Below are 26,257 nucleotides of genomic sequence, written 5' to 3'. Positions count from 1 at the left end.
TGAATATGTGGAGGAATTTGTGGATCCGGAAGTGGAGGATTGTCAAATTCTAATTCAAATTCAAGTCTTTTCGTATACGGGCCGCGCTTAATAACAATTGGCCTTTCTGCATTTGGTGTTTTGAACACAAGATCTTCATCAACGTCCATATCTGATGAGTCAGGCCGGTAAGATGAATATTCAGTAGCTGTTGGAGCCAAATCCAAATCAACAACATCCGCCAGGACCGCTGGAATTGTCAGTTTCCTCGCGGTATGCTGATCAGTCAAAAATTCGTGTAAATGATCAGGCATCAAACCACATAAGCAACAATTTCTTTGTAAATCGCACTTGCATTTTCCAATATAGAATAAGTTGTTCATAGTCTTGATATGCACTCAAAAGTGGGCGGTGACATGCCAAAATTTTCATATTGTCGAATTTCTGGCTGCAATACAACACCGAGTACCAAACTCAAGATGTTTCCCTTCAACAGTTATTAAAATATCCGATCTTTAGTGTTTTCAAAAATTACCGTTATATGGTAGGTGGGCGTGGTTATTATCCGATTTCGATCATTTTCCAGATATCTCTTAAGTAGGCATTGTGTAATATGTATACCAAATTTGAACGAAATCGGTGGGGTGGTTCCAGAGATATGCATATGAACTCATAAGTGGGCAGTGCCACGCCCCCTATAAAAAATTTCTGTACTGTCGAATTTTCTGCTTAAATACAACATCACATATCAAATTTGAGCAAATTAGCTTCGATAGCTACGAAACAAGCAAACAATCGACAGTGGAATAGGAATTGGATTTTTTTTTACAAAATACAATATACGAAATTTTCTCGCTAAAAACCGGAGGCTCGATTTTCATTTTAGACCCATGGTTTCTTGGGCAAATTTTCTTAGAATTCATCGTAGTTTACGATTTTGATAACCGCTTTGTCAAGAAAAAAATTGACCCACTCTAGTATACATACACTCATATGAGCATGTGCAGATACACAAGATAGGATAGAAGATGTATGCCTTTTAACATCGTATACTATACAAATAAATATTTTTCTTACTAATAGAAATTAAAATAAAGAAAAATATTTATTTTTATAGTATACGATGTTAAAAGCAAAAAATTAAAAATTTATTCTGTCGGGATTCGAACCTTTGGCACTCGTAGCATCTTGACTTTCCAAGCGCTTACCACCAACACCACCATTGACACTTAGGTTGCGCTGACTTAAGTATGATTTGGTTATGCATGTAAGAAACATACGATGGTTCTAATAATTTTGTTTAAGTATAGAAATATACATACTTTGTAGAACATTTGCTTTCGCAATAAATTTATCACATCAATATACATATACATAATATGTATATACATATGCATAATATGTATATACATATGCATAATATGTATATACATATGCATAATATGTATATACATATGCATAATATGTATATTAAGGTGGGCCAAAAATTAGTTTATATTTTATTTTTCGTAGTTACCATGTAAATCTCATTCAACATGGCTAAAAACAAGTCCTGGTAAAATCTGAGCTCTTTATATTAATATTAAGAGGTGCCTCATCGACATTTTCGATTTCCCATATAAATTACATGGAAAAAAAATCATTTTTTTTTTGTGGTGGTTATTGTGCGGAGATTTAAATATGCACGCGATGGCGGCCAGTAGGGATGGTAAACTCGATTCCGATACTACTCGAGAATCGAGTTTTCTCGTAAAATAATCGATTTTTCGAATGTCAAGAACCGGTTCTTAATCCACTACGACTACTGAAAATCGATTTTTAAAAATCGATTATTTAACGAGAAAACTCGATTCTCGAGTAGTATCGGAATCGAGTTTACCATCCCTACTGGCCGCCATCGCGTGCACATTAAAATCTCCGCACAATAACCACCACAAAAAAAAATTATTTTTTTTCCATGTAATTTATATGGGAAATCGAAAATGTCGATGAGGCACCTCTTAATATTAATATAAAGAGCTCAGATTTTACCAGGACTTGTTTTTAGTCATGTTGAATGAGATTTTCATGGTAACTACGAAAAATAAAATATAAACTAATTTTTGGCCCACCTTAATGTATATACATATACATAACATTGCTGTGATGCCCTGAGAAGTATAGTCTTAATAAATTTATTTTTAATTATGTATATGTTTATGTATATTGCTGTGATAAATTTATTTTCTATTAGTAAGAAAAAAATATTTATTAGTATAGATTACCAAAAGCACAGAAATGATTCTGTGAATTTATTCATTAAAATCGCCACTCAGAAGTCATTTTATCCCTTGTAAGCGAGCGATTTTCTTAAATCTCACGCTCCCAGATAAAACCATATACCTCGTCCTCGTGGGTCAGTTTCAAAAACCACAGAAATGATTCTGTGTGATTCTGAAAGGCCAACGCAGAGTATTTCAACCAAAACATACGTAAAATAGTTGAGAATTCGCAGAAATGAAAGACAAACGAAAGAAAAAGAAGTATAACTTCAATAATGCACAAGCATACAAACATACATATGCGCACACATGTGAATATGTCACCAACCAAAAATTGAAACATTGTTCTACAAAAACAACAACAGCATAAGCATGGAACATTGTGTTGTGTCGGCCGAGCTGTGCCGAAAGAAACGAACAAACGATCGCCGATTGTCACCGCTTCGCTTGCTGCTCGCACATCTTCGCAGCCAAGGTTGCGTTACATTCATATGGATGGAGGGAGGTTGCGCAACTTTGCGTTACTTTTATATGGAAGGTTGCGCAACCAGAATCTATCGCAACCTTTTCCGGCGTCGTATAAGAAGTATAACTTCAAAAAGTTTCTTTCATTTCTTGATTTATTTGAATGAGTGCGAAAGAGAAAACATAATAGTCAATGGTGCCAAAAGAAAATCCTAAAAAGGGTAATAAAAAGAGGATTGAAAGACGCATGTCATTTGTGCTCGTACCATCGTAAAGGAGGCGCGTACAATAAGAAGGTAAGTGAATGATTTTTATGTGATTTTTTTTAATAATTTGTAAATAATTACTTCATTTGTTTTTATAGCGTTGAAAATCAGAACTGAATTGTAAATAGCAGCAGCAGCAATATCATCAGAAGCAGCAAATATAAATTGTTAGGTAAGTAAGTGAAAATAAGTGTGTGTTGTTTGAAATTGGACTGCGCAGCCAATATAATACGTAAAAATAATTACATATGTACATAAGTATGTATCTTATGCGTTTAAGGTGGCCTGCACAATCTAATATAAAATGTGAAAAAAAAATATTTGTTTTATATTTTAAATAATCAAAAAATACTATTCTTTTCTTTATGTTATGTTTATGATGTCATACTCATGTACCCAGATTTCAAGCAGCCGTTTGATCTAACTATTGACTGCAAATTTACCTCAATAGAACAAAAGAAATAAATATTTTCATTCATCACCACCCCCTTAATTTTTCCGTCTTAGATAGAAACACGAATGCAAAAATTAAACGTGGGTAGGCATTCATTGATGAACACATCGCAAAAGTGTTCTACAAACCAGGCAAAGAAAATTATATGGCGGATGCCCTATCACGGCAAAATGTAAACGCCTTACAAAACAAGATACAGTCAGACGCTGCAACGATTCTCAGCAAAAATTCGTTGACCTACACGATCGAAACGAGAGAAAAGCCTTTAAACTTTTTCAAAAATCATATCATTCTTGAAGAATCAAAGTTCCCATTGAAAGGAGTTATCATACTCTTTAGCCAAAAAATACGTCACCTTATAAATTCCATAGACAAAAACACCCTATTCGAAACAATAAGACTACACATTAACACAAGCGTAGTAAACGCAATACACTATGATCTACCAACATTAGCAAGTATGCAACATGATTTGGTGCTAAATTTCCCGGGAACCAAATTCCAGCACCGCAAAAATATCCTTGTCGACATTGCAGATAAAAACGAACAAATGGAAATTGTCACCACCGAATATAACCGCGCGCACAGAGCCGCCCATGAAAATGCGATTTGTTTAGCATTTTCCTGGGCTGCTCTGTGTTCGTGATTATTATTTTCCTAAAATGACGAAGTTGGCCAATGACATATTAATAAATTGCAAGATATGCACTACAGCAAAGTACGATAGGCACCCCAAAAAACAAATACTTGGGATCACACCGATTCCATCATACGCTGGAGAAATACTCCACATTGATATCTTTTCAAATGAAAAAACAATGTTTCTTACTTGCATTGACAAATTCTCAAAATTTGACGTTGTACAGTCACTGGTGTCTCCCACAATAACGGATGTAAAACCGCCAATTATTCAGTTGTTGAATTTGTTTCTACAGACCATGACAATTTACTGCGATAACGAAGCTTCTTTTAATTCAAAAACTAACTGAAAAACGGGTACGGTTGCTCAAATGGCCACGTGGAACGCTTTCGTACACTCGCAGACATAGTCAGAGCGTTTCGTCTATATAAACTGTCTGACGATACAGTTGATACTAAGGGAAACAATCGCGTGCAATCGATCTGTACATTCGGTCATAGACCAAACACCCATCGACATAATACGAGGGCTGCTATATATATTTCTGGCTTAGGCAACACTAAGTGTTGCCAGGTGCAATCTGACATTTCCATTGGAAAGTTTGACATTTTTTAGCATAACATCACTCAGAACGTTTTGTCATTTAATCATGAATTGTTTTATTTACAGGGAATTAAAAAATTCATCTCGGCCAAAAAATGGAATTAACTCATGAACATTTTCGTGCGATCATTTTTCACAACTTTCGACGTGGATTATCACGACAAGAGTGCATCCATGTACTAAAATCTTTATATGGCTATGAAGCACCATCTTATAGCACTGTGAAAAACTGGTACAACGAATTCAATCGTGGCCGATGCTCGCTCAAAGACGAATTCCGTGAAGGTCGTCCAAAAACAGCCGTTGTGCAAGAAAATATCGATGCCGTACGTGATCTGATGATGCAAGACCGTCATGTAACATACCTTCAGATAGAGGCATGCCTATGCATTTCTCCCACCAGCATACATTCGATATTGCATGAACACCTGGCCGTAAAAAAGGTTTGCTCTCGTTGGATTCCACACAATTTGACAATCGCTCAAAAAAAGGTTCGTGTGGATTGGTGTAAAGAAATGCTGAAAAATTACGATCGCGGTGCTTCAAAAGACGTTTATAAGATCGTCACAGGTGACGAATCATAGATCTATACGTATGACCCCGAAACAAAACAGCAATCGACCGTGTGGGTCTTCCAAGACGAGCCGAATCCAACGAAAGTTGTTCGTGGAAGCAGCACTTCGAAGCAAATGGTCGCCTGTTTCTTCAGCAAAACTGGTCAGGTGGCGACTGTTGCGCATGAGCAACGTAGGACGGTCTATTCTGAGTGGTACACCACCATTTGTTTGCCTGAAGTCTTCGGAAAAATTCGAAAAAGGAACAAGAGAAGACGAATCATTGTGCACCATGACAATGCGAGCTCTCAAACATCGGCTCAAACCAGCGCCTTTTTAACCGGCCAAAACATCGAATTGATGAGTTATCCGCTGTACAGCCCTGACTTGGCACCCAATGACTTCTTTTTAATCCCACACATCTAGAAAATAGTGGGTGGTCAACGATTTTCGTCGTCAGAAGATGCTGTTGAAGCATTCAAAAACCATGTTTTGGAGGTGTCTCAATCGGAGTGGAAAAAGTGCTTCGAAAATTGGTTTGAGCGCATGCAAAAGTGTATAAATCTTGATGGAGAATATTTTGAAAAACAATAAAACCATTTGCATTGATAAATATTCCTATTTTCATTATTAGGCCAGAAATTATATATAGCAGCCCTCGTACATGCAGCGTCCAGCGAACATAGGCAGTCCATCAAAAATAAAAAGAAATGTGGTGTCGTGGGACACCAGGTAGGAACGAAGTTCCTTCGGCTAATGTAGAATCGATACAATTTGCAAAAAATTTTTGCTGATTAGTTTTTATTTAAGTACAGATATCTATTAAGAAAATTTAGTATTTTAAGAAATAATGAATTACGTAAAATAAAAAAAAAATTTTAATTCAAATTATTAACTAAAATAACAGAATAATAATCAAGTTTGGTAAAACCAAATGTGCATGCCTATAACTTGCCCAAGTAACTAAAAGAATTTCACATTTCCGAGTTCTCTAAAATCGACTTGGAAGTTTTGGGTATAGGTGGTGTTTATACGCATTTCTTTGATTTAGCCGAGGCTTACTTTCGCTGCAGTTTCTTGCCCCATTGATAGGTTTCTTTTTGCAAAGGTGTGGGTTATTAAACATATAATGTTTCCATATAGTCTAGGTCTTCGAACATTCAGGACATTTCAGCTATCCAAAAGGCGACGACCGATATTCTCAAGAGCATTCCGAAAAATGACATTAAACACTCATTTGAAATACTAATTGACCGGGCTAAACGCTGTATCGAAGCACAAGAAAATTAGGTAGGTAGGTAGGTAGGAGTGCAGCCCTATCGGGCTCAATTAGCACTGATGTGCCATTTTGATACACTATTCGTAGAAACCTCCTGTGTCTGCTATTACGTTTCACCTACTCTCTCAAACCATTTTGAGGTTTCAATGAAACTACTTATGTCCGATATGCTTTTGGTGGAAATCCATTCAAGATTTGGTGCTTGATGGATTCCGAGTGCTTTGTGTCGGATCTGTGCTAGAGCAGGGCATTCGCAGAGAAAGTGGAAGATTGTTTCCTTGTTCCCTGCTACTCCGCAGCCACGGCAGATGTCGTTGTGGGGCATACCCATTTTGGCCGCAAGTTCTCCAAATGGCCAGTGCCCCGTTGTGGTATTCTGTAAATACTACAAGAAAACTACTTTGTAAAAAAATATAACTTTTGAAAAATATCAATTTTTTGTTTTTTTTTTTTAACAGTCCTGTTTCTTTTGCGACAGACCTTGTATATAAGTGATCAGGATGACGAGGAAAGTTGAAATCCAGTTGACTACCTATCTGTCCGTCCGTCTAGCGGTAATTTGAGTAATAATTGAGATATCTTGATGAAACTTGGTATGCAGGTTTCGTGGTACAAAACACAAGTTCGAGTTCGTAGAAGGGCGTAATTGGAACACTGCCACGCTATTAACCGAAAACCTATAAGGTCCCATAACTAAGCACCTAATTAAGAATAAAACTAATATTTCGCAAAGGGGATCGCAGTGGAAAGCGGCACCTGTGAGAAAAAAAGTTTTTGAAAAGTGGCCGTGGCCCGCCCTCTAATATGTTTAATGTGAATATCTCCTAACCCGCTTAAACGACAACAACAAAATTCGCTCAGCGCGAATACTACAAAAACTCCTACCAATAATGCGAAAATGGCTGAAATCTAATGAAAATTCCGTTCACTCCCCATATAAAGGTAGTGTTCAAAACTACTAAAAGCGCGATAAATCAAGAACTAAATGCGTCAAAGACGTAAAAATGGTGCCGGTGTGAAAATGGGACGAAGGGCGTGGCACTGATTACTTTTTGGTGAAACTGACTGAACGATTTCGACAAAATTTGGTACGTGGCATTTTTTCATAGTCTTATGTCACGTTGTGAAAATGAGCGAAATTGGACAATAACCACGCTTTCTTCCCATGTAGCACAATTTCAAATTCCATTTGATTCGTTCAGTTTCCAGTACACAAATCAAGAAGCAAATAATATAACGGGATTAAACTTCGCACGAATAATACCCTTAGAGTATAACACCTTATGACCAAAGTGTTGAAATCCAACAAAAACTATTCACCTCTCTTGGTACCGAATATTTAGACCCCGGTATCTATAGTTGACTTTTGTTTGCAAATATCTGTCAATGTCTGAGATATATAATTGAATTTCAGGGAAATTACCTCTGTGACAATGTTATGAATAAGTCTGTGGGTTGAATCGGACCCTACTTCCCTTAGTCCCCACATATCTAATATAAAGATAATCGAACATCCGACTGACTTTACTCTATATGTTGAGATTTTATTTTTTATGTACAATAGGGTAGGTCGATTCCGGACTTTTTTCGATTCGGTATTTCTAATAGTGCGGAAAAGTTGCCTTAGTACTTCCTGATTCCAATGCAACTTTTTGTTTTGAGATCGGATTGCATCTTCAACCCGAACCTCGGCCTTGAAATTTCGGAAATTCGCCTAAAATCGTGAAATTGTCTACCTAGCACCTGAAATACGCATCTCATGGCAAAATGTATAAAACAAAAGTTATTTGTCACGTCATTTGCTACCGAAATGGTATATGTGATCATGGCCGTAGGACGAACCGTTCCCAAGATACGAGCGAAAAGGCGGCGCGCCACACTGCAAGGTGAAAATCGGCTTGCGGCCACACTTCTTGACGTTGATTTCGCCGAGTGCTATCACTCACATTCATTCACCTACGCCAAAGGACACGTTCGGATAGATCTCCACACAAATATTTTTTCATCGAGTTCCTTCACTCTTGTCGGTGATTTCGCCGAGTTCTATCACTTACATTCATTTCCCTGCGCCATACGACACGTTCGGACTGGTCTCCACATAAATATTTTTTCATCGAGTTCCTTCACTCTTGGCGTTGATTTCGCCAGGTGCTATCACTTATATTCTCTCAACAAAACACAGAACTCAAAATGTCTGTATCTAAATTTAAATTTAGACAGAAATGTCCTGTGTTTGGCATATATCCGTACAATCTCTCTGAGTCCCAGTTACCTAGTTACCAGGATGTTCTTTTGTGTTATCAGTTTGAAAGATTTGGTATAGGGCGACTCCGAGGCGACAACTATGAACCTAGGAGTAAAGAGGTTACAGAAATAGTTGCAAAAAAGGTTGAAAATACTTTCAAAAAGTCATCTATTCCGATAGTTTCACACACCAGAGTTGTACAAATGCTCACCACATACCATAAGAAATTTCTGACTCTTAAAAAAATGTTTTTAAGGAACCCAATAGGTTTGAGCTCTAAAAGAGACGACTTTGTCTCTTCTGCCGGAAAATTATTTGACATCGCTGCTTGTAAATGTATTTATTTTTCTTCTTGCACTTGTCCAAAGGAAAGGAAAGTTCCTATCAATGAACAACAATTTCTCTTGGACCAGAGAACCACAAGAATTGGTCGCATTGGAAGTGTTGATCTACCTGAAACAAAAAAGATTACAAAGAAAAATGAACGTAAAGAAAAGCTTTCAAAACGTCATTCAACATCAACACTTACCAGAAAATTATCAGCTAGAACACGTGACCATTCAGATCAGCCAGACTCTCATACAGACGACAACAATGTAGGCGCGTCGCACACTGATTCTTCGAAAAACGATGGTGATGATGAATTTTCTCTTTCATCCTCTAAAACCAAACAAAACACACTAGTATTACAACACACTGCTTTAGCTGCCCAAAGATTTGGAGTAAGTGATAGAGCAGCGGCCTTGATTGTTTCATCGGCTTTTCTGGATGCCAAAAAAGCAGGTTTGATAACAGAGGATCAGGCTAGCTTTGTCACTGACAAATGCAAGATTAGCCGGGCAAAAAAAAGTGTTGGTGTTAAGCTCCAGAACACCGAAAGTATTGACTCCGTATATGGGTTGTATTTTGACGGCCGCAAAGACAATACACTTACACAAGTCAGCGAAGGTAAAAAGTACTACCGCGACACTGTCAAAGAGGAACATATTTCTCTTATAGCGGAACCTGGTTGTCATTACTTTGGCCACGTCACTTCTCCTTCCGGGTCAGCTGAGGATGAGACGCAAGCTATATGGCAACATTTACAAGACAATTCAGTTGATGTGGAATATCTAGAAGTTGTCGGTGCTGATGGCACCAACACGAACACAGGTTGGAAAGGTGGAATCATTCGGAAACTAGAAGAAAGAATAGGTAGGCCATTACAGTGGGTTGTTTGTCTTCTACATTTCAACGAACTTCCATTCCGTGCTCTTTTCGAACACATAGATGGTGTCTCAAAGAGTCCAAATACATTCTCTGGCGACATAGGTAAACTGCTCCCTGATTGTGAGAAGTTGCCTGTTGTCAAATTTGAAAATTTTCCATCCTGCCAATTACCTTCTGAGGTTATTAATCCGACCCAACTTAGCACAGACCAAGCTTATATCTATAAAATATCAGAAGCTGTTATTTCCGGTCAATGTTCCTCAGATTTAGCGTCGATGCATCCAGGTAACATGTGCAAATCTCGCTGGCTCACCTGTGCAAATAGAATTTTGAGATTATACATTTCTACTGACAAACCAACAAAGGAAATAAAGATTTTGGTCAAGTACATACTTACAGTTTACTCACCTTTGTGGTTCTCAATAAGATTCAACAGTTCAATCAAAGATGGCTCGCGCCATCTCTATGCTGCAATTCAAAGGTCGAGATACTTACCCGGTAAACTGCGCAAGGTTGTCGATTCATCCATTCAACAGAATGCTTTCTTTGCTCTTCCAGAAAACATTCTCCTTAGTATGATGACTGACGAACGGACAGAAGTCAGAAAGTTGGCCCTTGACCGTCTTCTGGCAGCCAGAGAAGCAGTGTCTGACACCATAAATGGAAGAGTTAGATGTAATAAAGTGCCAAAGCTGAATTTCAAAGCTAATACTTATTACGATATGATTAACTGGAAGACTATTACCTTGATTGTTCCACCAGTTCTTTGTTCAGTTTCTAACGAAGAACTCATAAAAGGGCTGTCGGGAGACACTGCAGAGGTATGGAAATTTAGTGAATTCCCCTCTCACACCGTGGCAGTCGAGAGAATCGTCAAACTGGTGACAGAGGCATCTTCTAAAGTTATTGGCCCCCAATCTCGTGATCTTTTTATACGCTCTACACTGAAATCTAGGCAACAAGTGCCAAAGTTTAGTACAAAATCTGATTTTATCAATAAATTTGACACAGATTCAGACTAAAACAAGCCTGACATATGGTTGGTTGGTTGGGTTGGGCTTGGGAGGAACCCGAAGAGCAGCTACCTCCACGCGGTGGGTTCTGGGTGACCAATACAGGTTAGCTGAGAGCTGCAACAATTTTGACCTTGCGCTGTATCTCGGGAATGGTTCGTCCTACGGCCATGATCACATATACCATTACGGTAGCAAATGACGTGACAAATAACTTTTGTTTTATACATTTTGCCATGAGATGCGTATTTCAGGTGCAAGGTAGACAATTTCACAATTTTAGGCGAATTTCCGAAATTTCAAGGCCGAGGTTCGGGTTGAAGATGCAATCCGATCTCAAAACAAAAAGTTGCATTGGAATCAGGAAGTACTAAGGCAACTTTTCCGCACTATTAGAAATACCGAATCGAAAAAATTCCGGAATCGACCCACCCTAATGTACATGTTATCAAGTATTGGGAAAAATAGATAAAATTGGGCCAATACTTCCCCATATCCTACATATAATGGTTTTCGTTTTTGTAACAAATCTTATGTGTCTGTCAGTAGGGTGTTTTTTTTTTAACTATTAATTTTTTTCAATCCCGTCATGAAATTTGGAAATACCCTAAAAGAAATCCCTGAAAATTTGACCCATTAACATTAAAGACATTAAATTTCTATAGCTCAGAGGCACCAGAGCCTCGGATGAGAGACCCCCCTTTTGATGACGACCATGGCAAACGAAATAAGGACTATGATTTGAGGGCATGCACCTGGGATGTCCGGTCCCTTAATTGGGAAGGTGCCGCTGCCCAGCTGGTAGATGTCCTCGTAAAGATAAAGGCTGACATCACCGCCGTCCAAGAAATGCGATGGACGGGACAAGGACAGAGACGAGTAGGTCCTTGTAATATTTACTACAGTGGCCATATAAAGGAGCCCAAGTTTGGTGTTGGATTCGTGGTGGGAGAGAGACTCCGTCGCCGAGTACTATCATTCACTCCGGAGAATGAACGTCTAGCCACAATCCGCATCAAAGCGAGGTTCTTCAACATTTCGCTGATTTGCGCCCACGCCCCGACGGAAGAGAAGGACGATGTGACCAAAGATGCTTTTTATGAGTGCTTAGAGCGCACTTATGAGAGATGGCCCCGCCACGATGTCAAAATCGTGCTTGACGACTTCAACGCCAGGGTGGGCAAAGAAGATATCTTTGGCACTACGGTCGGTAAATTCAGCCTCCACGAGGAAACATCCCCAAATGGGTTGCGGCTGATCGACTTCGCCGGGGCCCGAAATATGGTTATCTGTAGTACTAGATTCCAGCATAAGAAGATACATCAAGCCACCTGGCTGTCTCCGGATCGAAAAACCACCAACCAGATCGATCATGTTGTGATAGACGGAAGACGCGTCTCCAGTGTTTTAGATGTGCGTGCGCTCCGAGGTCCTAACATCGACTCGGACCACTATATTGTTGCAGCAAAAATTCGCACCCGCCTCTGTGCAGCAAAAAACGCACGCCAACAAACACAAGGAAAGTTCGACGTCGAGAAGCTGCAATCACAACAGACAGCCGAAAGATTTTCCACTCGGCTTGCACTCCTGCTCTCTGAGAGCACTCGTCAACAACTCGGTATAAGGGAACTGTGGGACGGCATTTTAAACTCCTTACGTACAGCTGCAACCGAAACCATTGATTTTCGGAAAGTGCAAAAGAACAGCTGATACGACGAGGATTGCCGTGTCGCAGCGGAGAGAAAACAGGCTGCCTACCTCGCAACGTTACGATCGACCACAACACGTGCGGTATGGGATAGATACCGAGAGTTGAAGAGGTAAGCGAGACGCATTTGCAGATAGAAGAAGAAAGAGGCCGAAATGCGTGAGTACGAACAGCTTGATAAGCTGGCCGACCAGGGTAATGCTCGAAAATTCTACGAAAAAATGCGGCGGCTTACAGAAGGTTTCAAGACCGGAGCATACTCTTCTAGAACCCCCCAGGGTCATCTAGCCTTCTAAATGGCAGTGAACACATAACACCAGGAGAAGGCGAACCCGATTCCCCAATCGATGACGATGGAGCAGACGTTCCATTGCCCGACCATGAAGAAGTTCGAATAGCAATTGCCCGCCTGAAAAACAACAAAGCGGCAAGGGCCGATGGATTGCCAGCCGAGCTATTCAAACATGGCGGCGAAGAGCTGATAAGGTGCAAGCATCAGCTTCTTTGCAAAATATGGTCGGACGAAAGTATGCCCAACGATTGGAATTTAATTGTGCTATGCCCAATCCACAAAAAAGGAGACCCCACAATCTGCGCCAACTACCGTGGGATTAGCCTCCTCAACATCGCATATAAGGTTCTGTCGAGCGTATTGTGTGAAAGATTAAAGCCCACCGTCAACAAACTGATTGGACCTTATCAGTGTAGCTCTAGACCTGGTAAATCAACAACCGACCAGATATTCACCATGCGCCAAATCTTGGAGAAGACCCGTGAAAGGAGAATCGACACACACCACCTCTTCGTCGATTTCAAAGCTGTTTTCGACAGCACGAAAAGGAGCTGCTCTTATGCCACGATGTCTGAATTTGGTACCTTCTCAAAACTAATACGGCTGTGTAAGCTGTCGTTGAGCAGCACGAAAAGTGCCGTCAGGATCGGGAAGGACCGCTCCGAGCCGTTCGATACCAAACGAGGTTTCAAACAAGGCGACTCCCTATCGTGCGACTTCTTCAATCTGCTGCTGGAGAAAATTATTCGAGGTGCAGAACATAATCGAGCAGGTACAATCTTTTATAAGAGTGTACAGCTGCTGGCGTATATGATATCAATATCATCGGCCACAACACCCGCGCCGTTAATTCTGCTTTCTCCAGACTACACAAGGAAGCAACGCAAATGGGTCTGGCAGTGAACGAGGGCAAGACGAAATATCTCCTGTCATCAAACAAACAGTCGTCGCACTCGCGACTTGGCTCCCACGTCACTGTTGACAGTCATAACTTTGAAGTTGTAGATAATTTCGTCTATTTAGGAACCAGCATTGACACCACCAACAATGTCAGCCAAATCCAAACGCAGGATTACTCTTGCCAACAGGTGCTACTTCGGACTGAGTGGGCAATTGAAAGGTAAAGTCCTCTCTCGACGAACAAAAGCCAAACTCTATAAGTCACTCATATTTCCCGTCCTGCTATATGGTGTAGAGGCTTGGACGATGACAACAACCGATGAGTCGACGTTGCGAGTTTTCGAGAGAAAAGTTCTGCGAAAGACTTATGATCCTTTGCGCGTTGGCCACGGCGAATATCGCATTCGATGGAACGATGAGCTGTACGAGATATACGACGACATTGACATAGTTCAGCGAATTAAAAGACAGTGACTACGCTGGCTAGGTCACGTTGTCCGGATGGATGAAAACACTCCAGCTCTGAAAGTATTCGACGCAGTACCCGCCGGGGAAAGCAGAGGAAGAGGAAGACCTCCACTCCGTTGGAAGGACCAAGTGGAGAAAGACCTGGCTACGCTTGGAATATCCAATTGGCGCCACGTAGCGAAGAGAAGACACGACTGGCGCGCTGTTGTTGACTCGGCTATAATCGTCTAAGCGGTGTCTACGCCAGTAAAGAAGAAGAAGAAGAATTATTTTTGGCTGTGTTTAGTTTTTGTTTGTTATTATTACAAAGTTAAACTCTTACAATATAAGCCTTGAATTCTATAATAAAACTTTTTATTGTACTGAAAACTGCTTTGTAATAATTACGTTGATAATACGAGTATATTGGTTTCGATGACGTTAATTTGATTTTCATTCTGAATCGTCTTGATATACCCAGTTCAGGTAACTTTTCACTGAAACAATTGGCGTATACATTCACCATTTCAACTAACTTTGGCTCCATCCCTACCCTTAACTCAGCACTTATATCTAAGACATCCTCTTAATTTGCATGTTTGCATGTTTGTTTGTGCACTTGCATTCTTCAATGGCTACAGTGCCTTTGGATTGGACGTCAATACCAACAATTGCTTCGTAAGTCATCACTGAATCGTCTATTACCCATAATTCGACAGATCGTGTTGCTTTATTCATTCTAATGTGCGTTAACATTTCTCCGTGACAGCTAATCTGACTACCACCAACACCAATTAATCTTTCAACGCTTTGCTTTTTATTTCCTAACCAGTGATCTACTACTGCCTGAGTCAATTAGTACCTTGCACCTTACATTTTCGTTGCCAACAATTTCAATGTCCATGCACAACACTTTGCACTGATTTTTTTTTAGGATTTTATTCACTGACATATCGTTTTCTTCAACTTCTACTATTTTAGCACTTTCTGCAATTTCACTATCTTTTATTCGATGCACTCGCTCATTCTGTTTAACCTCTCTCTATGGCCTTTTTCCTGGCAATTAAAACCTATTGGGCCATTTACACTCTTGCTTACCCTACTTGCCACTTCTGGCGTTTGCTGTTCTTTGTATTGAAATTCATTTAGCTTAAATTTATTTTCACCGCTCGGTGGTATACTCAACAGCGATTGTAATAAACCAGCACACTTAGTAAACTTCATTGCACTTAAATCCTTACTCAAATTATCGTCCATTAATTCATTAATAATATCTTATATCGTATTATTGACATATCGTCAATATTATCTCGTCGGCCTACTGCTAGCATTTCATAATAAAATTCACCAATTTTCTCAAGCTTTGTATTCATCATTCTTATATGTGTGTCAGCAGAATTTCTAACGCACGGAAAATCTGCCAAAACAGAAACTGCAAAATCACTCCATTCACGATATACTGGCTGTGCTTCGCCCATCGCTTAGCCACTCCCCGCAGCCTACTGAGAACAGCGAATATGAAGAAAGTGTCTTCCCAATGATATGCCGCTCTCAATTGCTCAACTCTCTCTATAAATCGACGTGTACGTGTTGTCAATGATATTGAGCTCAGGCAGAATCTCTGCTATTTCGCTTGGTGTATAACCTCTGCCTCTTGTTGCTTGTGCTCTCTCTCCCGCTCTCGTACATGTTTCATCGAACCAAGGCGCTGATCGTTCTCCATGTTCTGCATGCGTTTCTGTTTGTGGCGTTGTTAGCAATTGCGCATTTGACGCATTGATTTATTGTGTCGCAATTACTAGTAACGGTTGTTGTATAATGACGATGCCACGACGTAAGTGGTTGCTGCGTTGTCGCGCGTGACCGCTCGTACATATGCAGATATGACGATGGTTGCATATATGCGTGAGACTGTGCATATACATACGGCTGCGAAGATAAATTGCGTTCTACTGGCGACGCAAATGATGCTGGCATTGCCAACGACGTTGGTATCGGCGCTTACGTAACTGGGTGCACTGTTTCTCGAATGTCCGGAACTGCTGAACGAAGAGTATGCAGTTGTGTAGTTAGCACTTCCACTGCGCCACATAACGCTCTAATCTGCACCTCCAACTGCATCCTTACCCGATCGTTGTTCAACGATGGCTCACCATTCGCATGCTTATCTTCACCACTTCTTTGCCCTAAATCTGCGACACATGATGCGCTTGACTCCATAACCTGCTTTATCAAATCTGAATTTATATCTTGGAGTCGGCTCATTAATTCAGCTTTTGTACCACTAGTCTTCAATTTCAACTGTTGCAACGATTCTTTCTATTGCACTACTGTTGAATTACTTAGATCCATCCCACTTCTGAAGTCTGTCCTTCAAGACAGAGTCAGATGACCGTACTTTATTGAACTCAAAATGCGACTGACCGTGTACATTTAACGAACTTATTCAAAGCACGTAATCAAAATGAATGAATATGACAAAATTGAATACAATGCAAAATGAACATGTAAAGTAGAACAAATAAGAATGAATACAAGCATAATGTAGTAAATTGTAGAGATGCCAATTGTAACAAATATGGTGATGACATTTATGTCACTGCACTTCACTCCATTCTTCTAGTTAGGGTTTTCGCGTGTTTTTTCTTCTTTTTTTTTTGTTTGTGGTCACTGTACTATATACACTACTACTATATGCATTAGGGTGTTTTGTTTAGTTGAACTATTAATTTTTTTCAGTTCCGTCACGAAATTTCCTTGGAAATACCCTAAAAAAAATTCCCTGAAAATTTTTGCCCTTAATATTAACATTAAGAACTGGACCAAGGCCTGTAAAAATTTTCCATAGAAAATCCACTACAATCGTGGGTTTTTATCTTTAAATTCCTACAGATCAGAGGTATTTTATGGCATCAATTTGACTTTAGACGCGTATTTCTCAGAATTCTTCACTCTACAAAAGTGCCCTGTGCAACAAAGTCGTAACTCACACCACCGAGGTAGTACGGGGCTCTAAACCCAATTTTTCAAAGAATTTCGCATTTTTTTGAAAATATCTCGTAAATGACAGGAGTTATAGAAAAAACGTACCTGACAAATTTGTAGGAAATTTTATTTGTTATAAAACAGGTTCAAGGTAAAAATCGCTATCCTTAATAGTTCTCGAGATATTCGGCTTTTTAAGTAAGGCTTTATAGAATTATTATAGATGGTATGTATGAAAAAAGCTATGAAAATTGCATACAGCTTTACTTAAAAAGCCGGAGCGACACACAGCTACAATGCTGCGTCCTTTACTATGGCACTGGATACGTTCCCCAGACCTACGTGCGAAAGGTATTCAGCCGCACGAATATTCCGTTTTTTAAAAATCGACAACCGGGATTCAGCACCAATTTTTCGCAGCCAACCTTATATCATTATACTCGCAATAAAATTATCTTTATTTTGATATAAGGTTTATCGCGTAAGTGGATAGTTGCAAATCACTATTGTCAATTTGCCATATGTACCTGCCTACCGTATAATTGCACCGGGAAAAAGAAGACAACCCAGTGTTTGCATATTCTATAAGCTATATAATTTCGATTAGTCTACAGTTTATTGCGTAAGAGAGTGCGTGTAGTGTTTAAAAATAATCTTTTTTTAATTATTAATTAATTACACTTAGCATCACACTTTCCAGTCAACCTCGAAATTAATATTTTAATGTAATAAATTTTATATAAACAGTATTTTCATCCCGTAATACGATGGGTGATGGTCGTACCATGGTGGGATTTTAGACTATCAGTTACTTGCTTAAGCTTGTCTAGTTTTTAAATAGATTTAAGATTTTACAACTTATTGTTAGGGTTTTAAAACAAAAAGCGGATCCAATAAATAAAGAAATATTACTAAAGAAAAAAAATCATCTACAAACATGATGAAAGTTACACACATTTCTAGGATCGATTGGTGTCGATTCGCCACAGTCACAGGATCTACAACGGACCTGCTAGCTTCTGTACCGCATCCTCCACTCCTGCCGCTCATCGTCGGGAATTGCTTATTCGTTTTGACTTATTTCGCAATTGGCCTGCTACTACAGGTCGTTCAGCTATCCGCAACCTGCCGAACCCCCGGTACCTTAGAGCCTAACTAGAGTAGCAGCGACCACCAAAGCGGTCGATTAAAGCGTAACGGTCCTGATTCATCGGGTGTGGCGCTGCACCGAATAGATCTGTGGGTTTAACGGTCGATGCCACAACCGCTGGTCTGCACTGAAGACGTACTCCCCAAAACTGGGACAGGCACCGGCACCCTTTTGGACAATCCCAACCGGGAAAAACTTGCAAGTGAAGAAACGCCCATTTGCAGGATCACCAAAGTAGTAGTCGCGGTGCTCTATTTCAATGGTGCAACTTGATCGCGTGAGATCAATGCCCATTGTTTCACAAGCGGGAGCTATATCGTCACATCAACCCCCACCAAAACCCAGAAGACACCAATAAGACAATAACAACAAATCATTAAATTTATTTTCTCATTGTACTTTATTATTTTTATTGACTCATCAAATTTAAAACATTGCAACAATTGTAATTGATACTTACTTCCTGTTTACCAACTTTTATACAATTATTATTGTTTTAATTTTTACTGTATTTTTCTTGACTCATCAAATTTCTTTTACTTATTTACCTTCATGTAAAATTAATTTAAAAATAAAGATTTATTATTGGTGTAACCTTGAAGGAGATAAGGTGTTTTATTTAACGAAGGAACATAGTAACATAACTCGGGCAAGTGAAGCAATGAATCGCTGCTTGCAAGGCATTCCGGGCAATTGAATCTTGATGGACTCCATCCAAGTTGTCTTGCTAGCAGGTGATTTCCGGTTGTCGGACGAGGTACGAGATGGACATGATAAATGCAAGGCTCAAGGCTTCGGCGTTATAGGATAGGGTAGAGCGGTTACAGCTGAAAACTAGCATGATGGCCCAGCTCTTCAATGATCAGGAATCTGGACTCCTCGCACAAATGCTTCTTGAGGTCGGCGAAGGTCACTTACCGACAATTACTAACCGCCAAATAATCTTTTATGAGGTATTTCTAAGTTTACAAAAAACCTGGCTTACGAGGAGTGGTCGTCCGAAAGAGGTATCATGACGTCCAAAAATTAGTTGGTAAGAAATAGAATATTAGAAAAATGTTCTCATTCTACATCTCAATAGACACGGTGATGACAACTGACGACGCAACTGTACACCTTGTAGAGTTTTTTTTCCCCTCGACTTGTCAGGGCTAACTCAAAGTTGGTGTGCCTGTCATACTAATGCGGACGCGGAACTAGACGCGGTCAGACTGTACAACGGCACTAGGTTACGTATCACAGAGCTGTGGCGGTAAGTCGTCTAGGACACCATTTAACTGGAGGGGCCAAAGAAGAGACGGTATTTATACACATAATCCCTATAAAACTTACACTTCCAGTTCAAATGCCCTAAACGGACAACTGTATGTGGGTTGCTGAAGTGTGTCGACAGCAAGAAATCTTTTTTCTTACGCAGTCAGCAATATATTGTTTACTGCCATTATGTGCTGCAATAAAATGTTAGGTCTCTACGACTCGAGACATAAGCATAATCAATTGCCCCGTTGGTCATCAAATTTTGTAAATTGATCTTTCCAATGATCAAATTTAAACTATTTTGCTTTAGAAAATGTGAATACTCATTATTTTTACTGTTAAAAAATAATAATTAATAAACGACAGGTAACACCACGGGGCAAAGCGAGTAGTACTTGTATATATAATATATGTCATATAAACTGTCGGATGAAAATCATATTCTTGTATGGAATCTTTTGTATTTGTGAAGGGTTTTTGCATTCGTTTAAACATTAAAAAGTACGAGATTATGTAATATTCTGATGTACTTGAAGTCATCTCTTTCCTACTGATAGTTCCTTACTTTTGCATTGCAAACCAAAGCTTTTTCGTTAAATTGTGTAACATTGTGCTCAGACTATTGTAATTTGATCATCTAGTTATCACTAAAAACTAATTGAGGTAGATAAAACTTCATATGAAAATAGTTATAATAACGAGCTAAAGAGATACTTATACGGATGTTTGTTTTTCAAACAATAATCTTGGATATTGTGACGCACGTGTTTAGGTATTACCAACCCATTAGTATTATTAAAATAATGGAGGTTTAAATACTTTGGTGAATGTAAATCATTCACACTTGTTAAATTAGATTTTGCCGTAAATAGTTTTTATGTACCTCGTTTGGGCTGTTATATGTTATAAGCAATCTAATAAACTGTCTACTGCAGGTACGAGATTGAAAAAAAGAACAAATTTGAAAATAGTGTACAATTTATTGCACACTACTCATTATAAAGTCCTTATAAAACAACTCAATACCATACACATTTTTGGCAGGGATTTTGTCGATGAAGTAAAAATAGGATGTTTTCAGCGAAATCTCTGCGCATGAGTGGTATCTACGTAGAAAATAGAAGTTACTTATTGTAGTTCGCAATTTCGAGGTAAAGAACAAAGAACTTTTACAAGTAATTCATCTACTGTAGAAAAATTTTCTCGATATAATTAAAAATCTAACTAAAAAGTTGGCTTTGTGTGGAAAAATGTGATGTGAATTTAAAAAATATATTAACGCTAAGAGTGATAATTTTTAATTAATTTAATATCATTATGTGAGTACATACAAAGCTTCAAATATGTGCTGTTGAGGTTACTATAGTTTAAGGGTTAATTTTATCAATTTTGTAGTATTTCAGAATTATTGCTGAAAACACAAATGATACAAACTCTAATATTTCAATATTTTATAACATAGTAAAATAAAACATAACAGCAAATATAAATATAGTTCAGATGTTCTATGTTAAAAATTTCAACCACTGGGTGTGTCGATTGCCGAAGAATGAGATAGAAAACACTAACTAAATTACATATAGCTCTTATTATTTCATACATATTCACATATTTTAAATCTTTGATAGTGGAATTGCTTTAAATTTCAGCCCAGTTATTATAACACAAAAGTCGTTATTTAAACAATCGGCTATTTCATTGTATATGCAATTTTTCAAATCAATAAAACCAATTCATAGCTAAATTTCAATCGTGCAAAACTTCAAATATCACACCCATACAAATATATATATATCAGAGAAAGAAATTCATTAACGTAAATCATATATTTTAGAAAACATTACAGTAAAGGAATCATAATGATAAGCTAGTTAATGGAATATAGTTTTGAAATTTATTGAAAATTTCAAGTGTCCCTATATCCGAGCACGTATCTGCTAATTGCTTCTTCAAAATCTATGATGAATAGCAAACGTTTTGTCCGAACTAGAAAATTATTTATGAAGAACTCATTTTGAATATGAAAAGGATTATTACCTGTAGTAGTTGATTCCGGCTCTCCCAAGGTTTTTAAGGTCTTAAAGATGGTAAAAATATTAAATTGAAACCAGTTTGGAAAAGAATGAGAAACTCAATTCGAACAAATGCACTCACTGCACTTTTTATTTAATTATAGAAATAAAATCGTAATACAGTAAAACCTGTCTAAGTTGGACGCCTGCGATTCATCACTTTTTGTCCAACTTACGCGAGTGTCCATGTTATAAAGAAATGATTCTTTTTTATTTTATTGACTTTATTTTAAAAACTATTTAAAAAAAAAGTACATTGTGTTCAATATATAAATGTGTAATAGAAAAGCAAAAATTAACATATTTTAGAATACGGAATATATGTACAACTTATGTTTTAGAAAAATATGCATCTATTTCAGTTTGTTTTAATTTTGATAAGCTTATATTTTGTTCCAATTTCGTTTTTAACTTTAAAAACTCCGGCAGCAAAGTTGATTGATGTGCTGATACATAAAGAATGACTTCGTTCATGTTTGATAAAGCTTCTTTTGCAGTGGGAAGATTATAGTTTTCAGTGCACTCATCTTCACTTTCACTTGAAGCAGTACCTTGGGACATGTGTTTTAAATCCTCTACACCGTTTTTAAAAATAGTTTCATGGGAATCACCCACCTGTTCATGTATATCTATCGATTTTTCCATATTTTCGACAATTATGGCCGATATTAATTCATTTCGAATTTGTTCAGGATAGTTGTGATTTATCAAGCTTCCATAATTCAGATTTTCTTGCGGTGGACATTCCAGTTAATCGTGGCAAGGAAATCCAGCATGTTGAAAGCATTTTCTTATCACAAGAGGGTCTAATTCGTCCCGTTAGGATTGATGGCAGAAATTTTACAAACACATTTGAATATTCATTTATTAAACTGTGGCTTGTAGCGTTGTCAATGAACGAAATAATTTTTCTATTTTGCTTCTTCATTTGGTCATTGATAGAACTAAGCCAATGCTGGAAAATTACACTTGTCATCCAAGTCTTTTTATTATGAACTCATTGCACAATAATATTTTGAGTGTCGATTTTATTTCGGTGAAAAGCTCGCGGCTTCGCAGCGTTACCTAACTATAACCAACGGCATTAACTTTTCTCCTGTACTGCTGCAGCAAAACTATACGCTCAGTCTTTCCTTTGTTAGTTTACCTCGTTTACAAACTGCGCCTTTTGCAACGAGACTTCGAGTAGGTAATTGACGGTAAAACAATCCAGTTTCATCCGCATTAAACTGATTCTCAGGTAAATAATTTTTTAAAAGTGTTGGTAGTTTTCATTCCAATCTGAGGCAGCTTTAAGATCTACATTCTCTCCTTCACCACTTAAAGCTTTAAATTAAATGTTATGTCTCAAGCGGAAAGATTCTAACCACCCATTTCTTGCTCTAAAGTTCTCTATTTGTAACTCAGAAGCCAATAGCTTAGCCTTTTCTTGAATTATTGGGCCACTGATCGGAATATTCTTAGACCTGCATTTTTCAAAAAACGATTTCACTCCCTCATTTATTTTTTCAAAATCAGTTATACGTGTTTTTCTTTTGCCTTCCGGATCGGGGTTCTAATTCTTTTATAATATGTTCCTTTTTATTTTTAAGATTAGCGATTGTTGATTTGGAAACTCCATATTTTTCTACCAATTTTTTTATAGATGGGCTTTTATTAGCCGGTTCATTCAATATCTCACTTTTAAGTTTCAGAGATAACTCCACTGGGTGTTTTCTTTTTGACATGATTGCAACAACTGATCAAAGATGCATAATTGTGTCATAGCTAATCCATGAAATTTGATGCATACATAATTTCGCAAAAATAACGGCATTGCAACGTTTGAAAAATTTCATTGATGCTCAAATACAAATATGTACATTTGTGTGTAATATACATATGTACATAGGTATAGTACATAAGTAAATTGCATACAAATATGCATACATATTAAATGTATTGTCGAAGATATAAAGGGATTTTAATGCTTGCTGTTTAAAAATTGAGACAAATTTTGTCTCAATTGGAAATATATGGATATTTTCAATATTATTTTGGTACAGAACTTTTTGTCCAATTTGAACGAGTGTCCAAGTTATAAGGGTGTCCAACTTTACAGGTTTTACTGTACAATCTATAATTTACAAAATCAAGTACTAATTTTTCAAATTTCTTGGAAATTAAACTTTTCCAAAAGAAAGCTGAAAAGCTTTCCAATGAAGTTGGGCTACGTAACCGGAAAGGACCTGGATTTTTATCCGACCATGCACTGTCAATTTAGCAGTATTCCATTTTGTAGTGGAACAAACATTGGTGTGCTCTCGCTAATATACATATTTATCTATACGCCTTTTAACAACAACAGGTTATCCACGAATCAAATTGTATATAAGTATGTATATTACAGCGAGTCGATTTACAGGGAGGCAATAAAACGGAGAATGGAAATAAACGGAGGATGGAGTCATGTGCAGAAGTTCACGCAAGTGAGGAAAGTTCTCTGATCGCCATTCACTAGGGAGTGGCCAGAAACGATTCTTTTACATATGACTCAAGCAGCTCACGACTTCCGGTCTTTGACCAAGTATCCTCTGGATAGCCTAAGAACATCCGTTTGAAGGCGAGCTAAAGTGAGAAGGCGAAATATCCCCTACTTAGGGTTGTGCGCTGGGTTTGGGACCCGCCACGTAAAAAAACACCCCCAATGAAAAAGCAAACACAGCCTCGGATGAGAGACCCCCCTTTTGATGACGACCATGGCAAACGAAGTAAGGACTATGATTTGAGGGCATGCACCTGGAATGTCCGGTCCCTTAATTGGGAAGGTGCCTCTACCTAGCTGGTTGATGTTCTCGTGAAAATAAAGGCTGACATCACCGCCGTCCAAGAAATGCGATGGACGGGACAAGGACAGAGACGAGTAGGTCCTTGTGACATTTACTACAGTGGCCATATAAAGGAGCGCAAGTTTGGTGTTGGATTCGTGGTGGGAGAAAGACTCCGTCGCCGAGTACTATCATTCACTCCGGAGAATGAACGTCTAGCCATAATCCGCATCAAAGCGAGGTTCTTCAACATATCGCTGATTTGCGCCCACGCCCCGACGGAAGAGAAGGACGATGTGACCAAAGATGCCTTTTATGAGTGCTTGGAGCGCACTTATGAGAGATGCCCCCGCCACGATGTCAAAATCGTGCTTGGCGACTTCAACGCCAGGGTGGGCAAAGAAGGTATCTTTGGCACTACGGTCGGTAAATTCAGCCTCCACGAGGAAACATCCCCAAATGGGTTGAGGCTGATCGACTTCGCCGGGGCACGAAATATGGTTATCTGTAGTACTAGATTCCAGCATAAGAAGATACATCAAGCTACCTGGCTGTCTCCGGATCGAAAAACCACCAACCAGATCGATCATGTTGTGATAGACGGAAGACACGTCTCCAGTGTTTTAGATGTGCGTGCGCTCCGAGGTCCTAACATCGACTCGGACCACTATATTTTTGCAGCCAAAATTCGCACTCGAGAAGCTGCAATCACAACAGACAGCCGAAAGATTTTCCACTCGGCTTGCACTCCTGCTCTCTGAGAGCACTCGTCAACAACTCGGTATAAGGGAACTGTGGGACGGCATTTCAAACTCCTTACGTACAGCTGCAACCGAAACCATTGGTTTTCGGAAAGTGCAAAAGAACAGCTGATACGACGAGGAGTGCTGTGTCGCAGCGGAGAGAAAACAGGCTGCCTACCTCGCAACGTTACGATCGACCACAACACGTGCGGGATGGGATAGATACCGAGAGTTGAAGAGGGAAGCGAGACGCATTTGCAGACAGAAGAAGAAAGAGGCCGAAATGCGTGAGTACGAACAGCTTGATAAGCTGGCCGACAGGGGTAATGCTCGAAAATACTACGTAAAAATGCGGCGGCTTACAGAAGGTTTCAAGACCGGAAGACCGATTCCCCAATCAATGACGATGGAGCAGACGTTCCATTACCCGGCCAAGAAGAAGTTCGAATAGCAGTTGCCCGCCTGAAGAACAACAAAGCGGCAGGGGCCGACGGATTGCCGGCCGAGCTATTCAAACACGGCGGCGAAGAACTGATAAGGAGCATGCATCAGCTTCTTTGCAAAATATGGTCGGATGAAAGCATGCCCAACGATTGGAATTTAAGTGTGCTGTGCCCAATCCATAAAAAAGGAGACCCCACAATCTGCGCCAACTACCGTGGGATAAGCCTCCTCAACATCGAGAACAAGGTTCTATCGAGCGTATTGTGTGAAAGATTAAAGCCCACCGTCAACAAACTGATTGGACCTTATCAGTGTGGCTTCAGACCTGGTAAATCAACAACCGACCAGATATTCACCATGCGCCAAATCTTGGAGAAGACCCGTGAAAGGAGAATCGACACTCACCACCTATTCGTCGATTTCAAAGCTGCTTTCGACAGCACGAAAAGGAGCTGCCTTTATGCCGCGATGTCTGAATTTGGTA

General features: G+C 39.0%; 2 protein-coding genes and 1 pseudogene across 5 annotated transcripts in view; 1 reads left to right on the top strand and 2 right to left on the bottom strand.

Annotated features, from left to right (window-relative positions):
• Nucleotides 1–26,257, bottom strand: part of LOC125779107 (uncharacterized) — a 434,818-nt gene that overhangs the window by 108,815 nt on the left and 299,746 nt on the right. The window lies entirely within an intron of this gene.
• Nucleotides 2,286–2,415, bottom strand: LOC125779840 (small nucleolar RNA U3; annotated as a pseudogene).
• LOC105222874 (tau-tubulin kinase homolog Asator) overlaps nt 20,744–26,257 on the top strand; it is a 763,131-nt gene continuing 757,617 nt past the window's right edge. For 2 of the 3 annotated variants that reach the window (XM_049459549.1, XM_049459552.1), the window contains exon 1: nt 20,839–21,026. The gene's annotated coding sequence lies outside the window, so the exon portion shown is untranslated. Of the gene's footprint in view, nt 21,027–26,257 lie in introns of all 3 variants that reach the window. The other variant, XM_049459556.1, reaches the window with a different exon arrangement.

Source organism: Bactrocera dorsalis, chromosome 6 (assembly GCF_023373825.1).
Source record: "Bactrocera dorsalis isolate Fly_Bdor chromosome 6, ASM2337382v1, whole genome shotgun sequence".
Taxonomy (NCBI): domain Eukaryota; kingdom Metazoa; phylum Arthropoda; class Insecta; order Diptera; family Tephritidae; genus Bactrocera; species Bactrocera dorsalis.
This window is presented reverse-complemented; position numbering and strand designations above follow the sequence as displayed.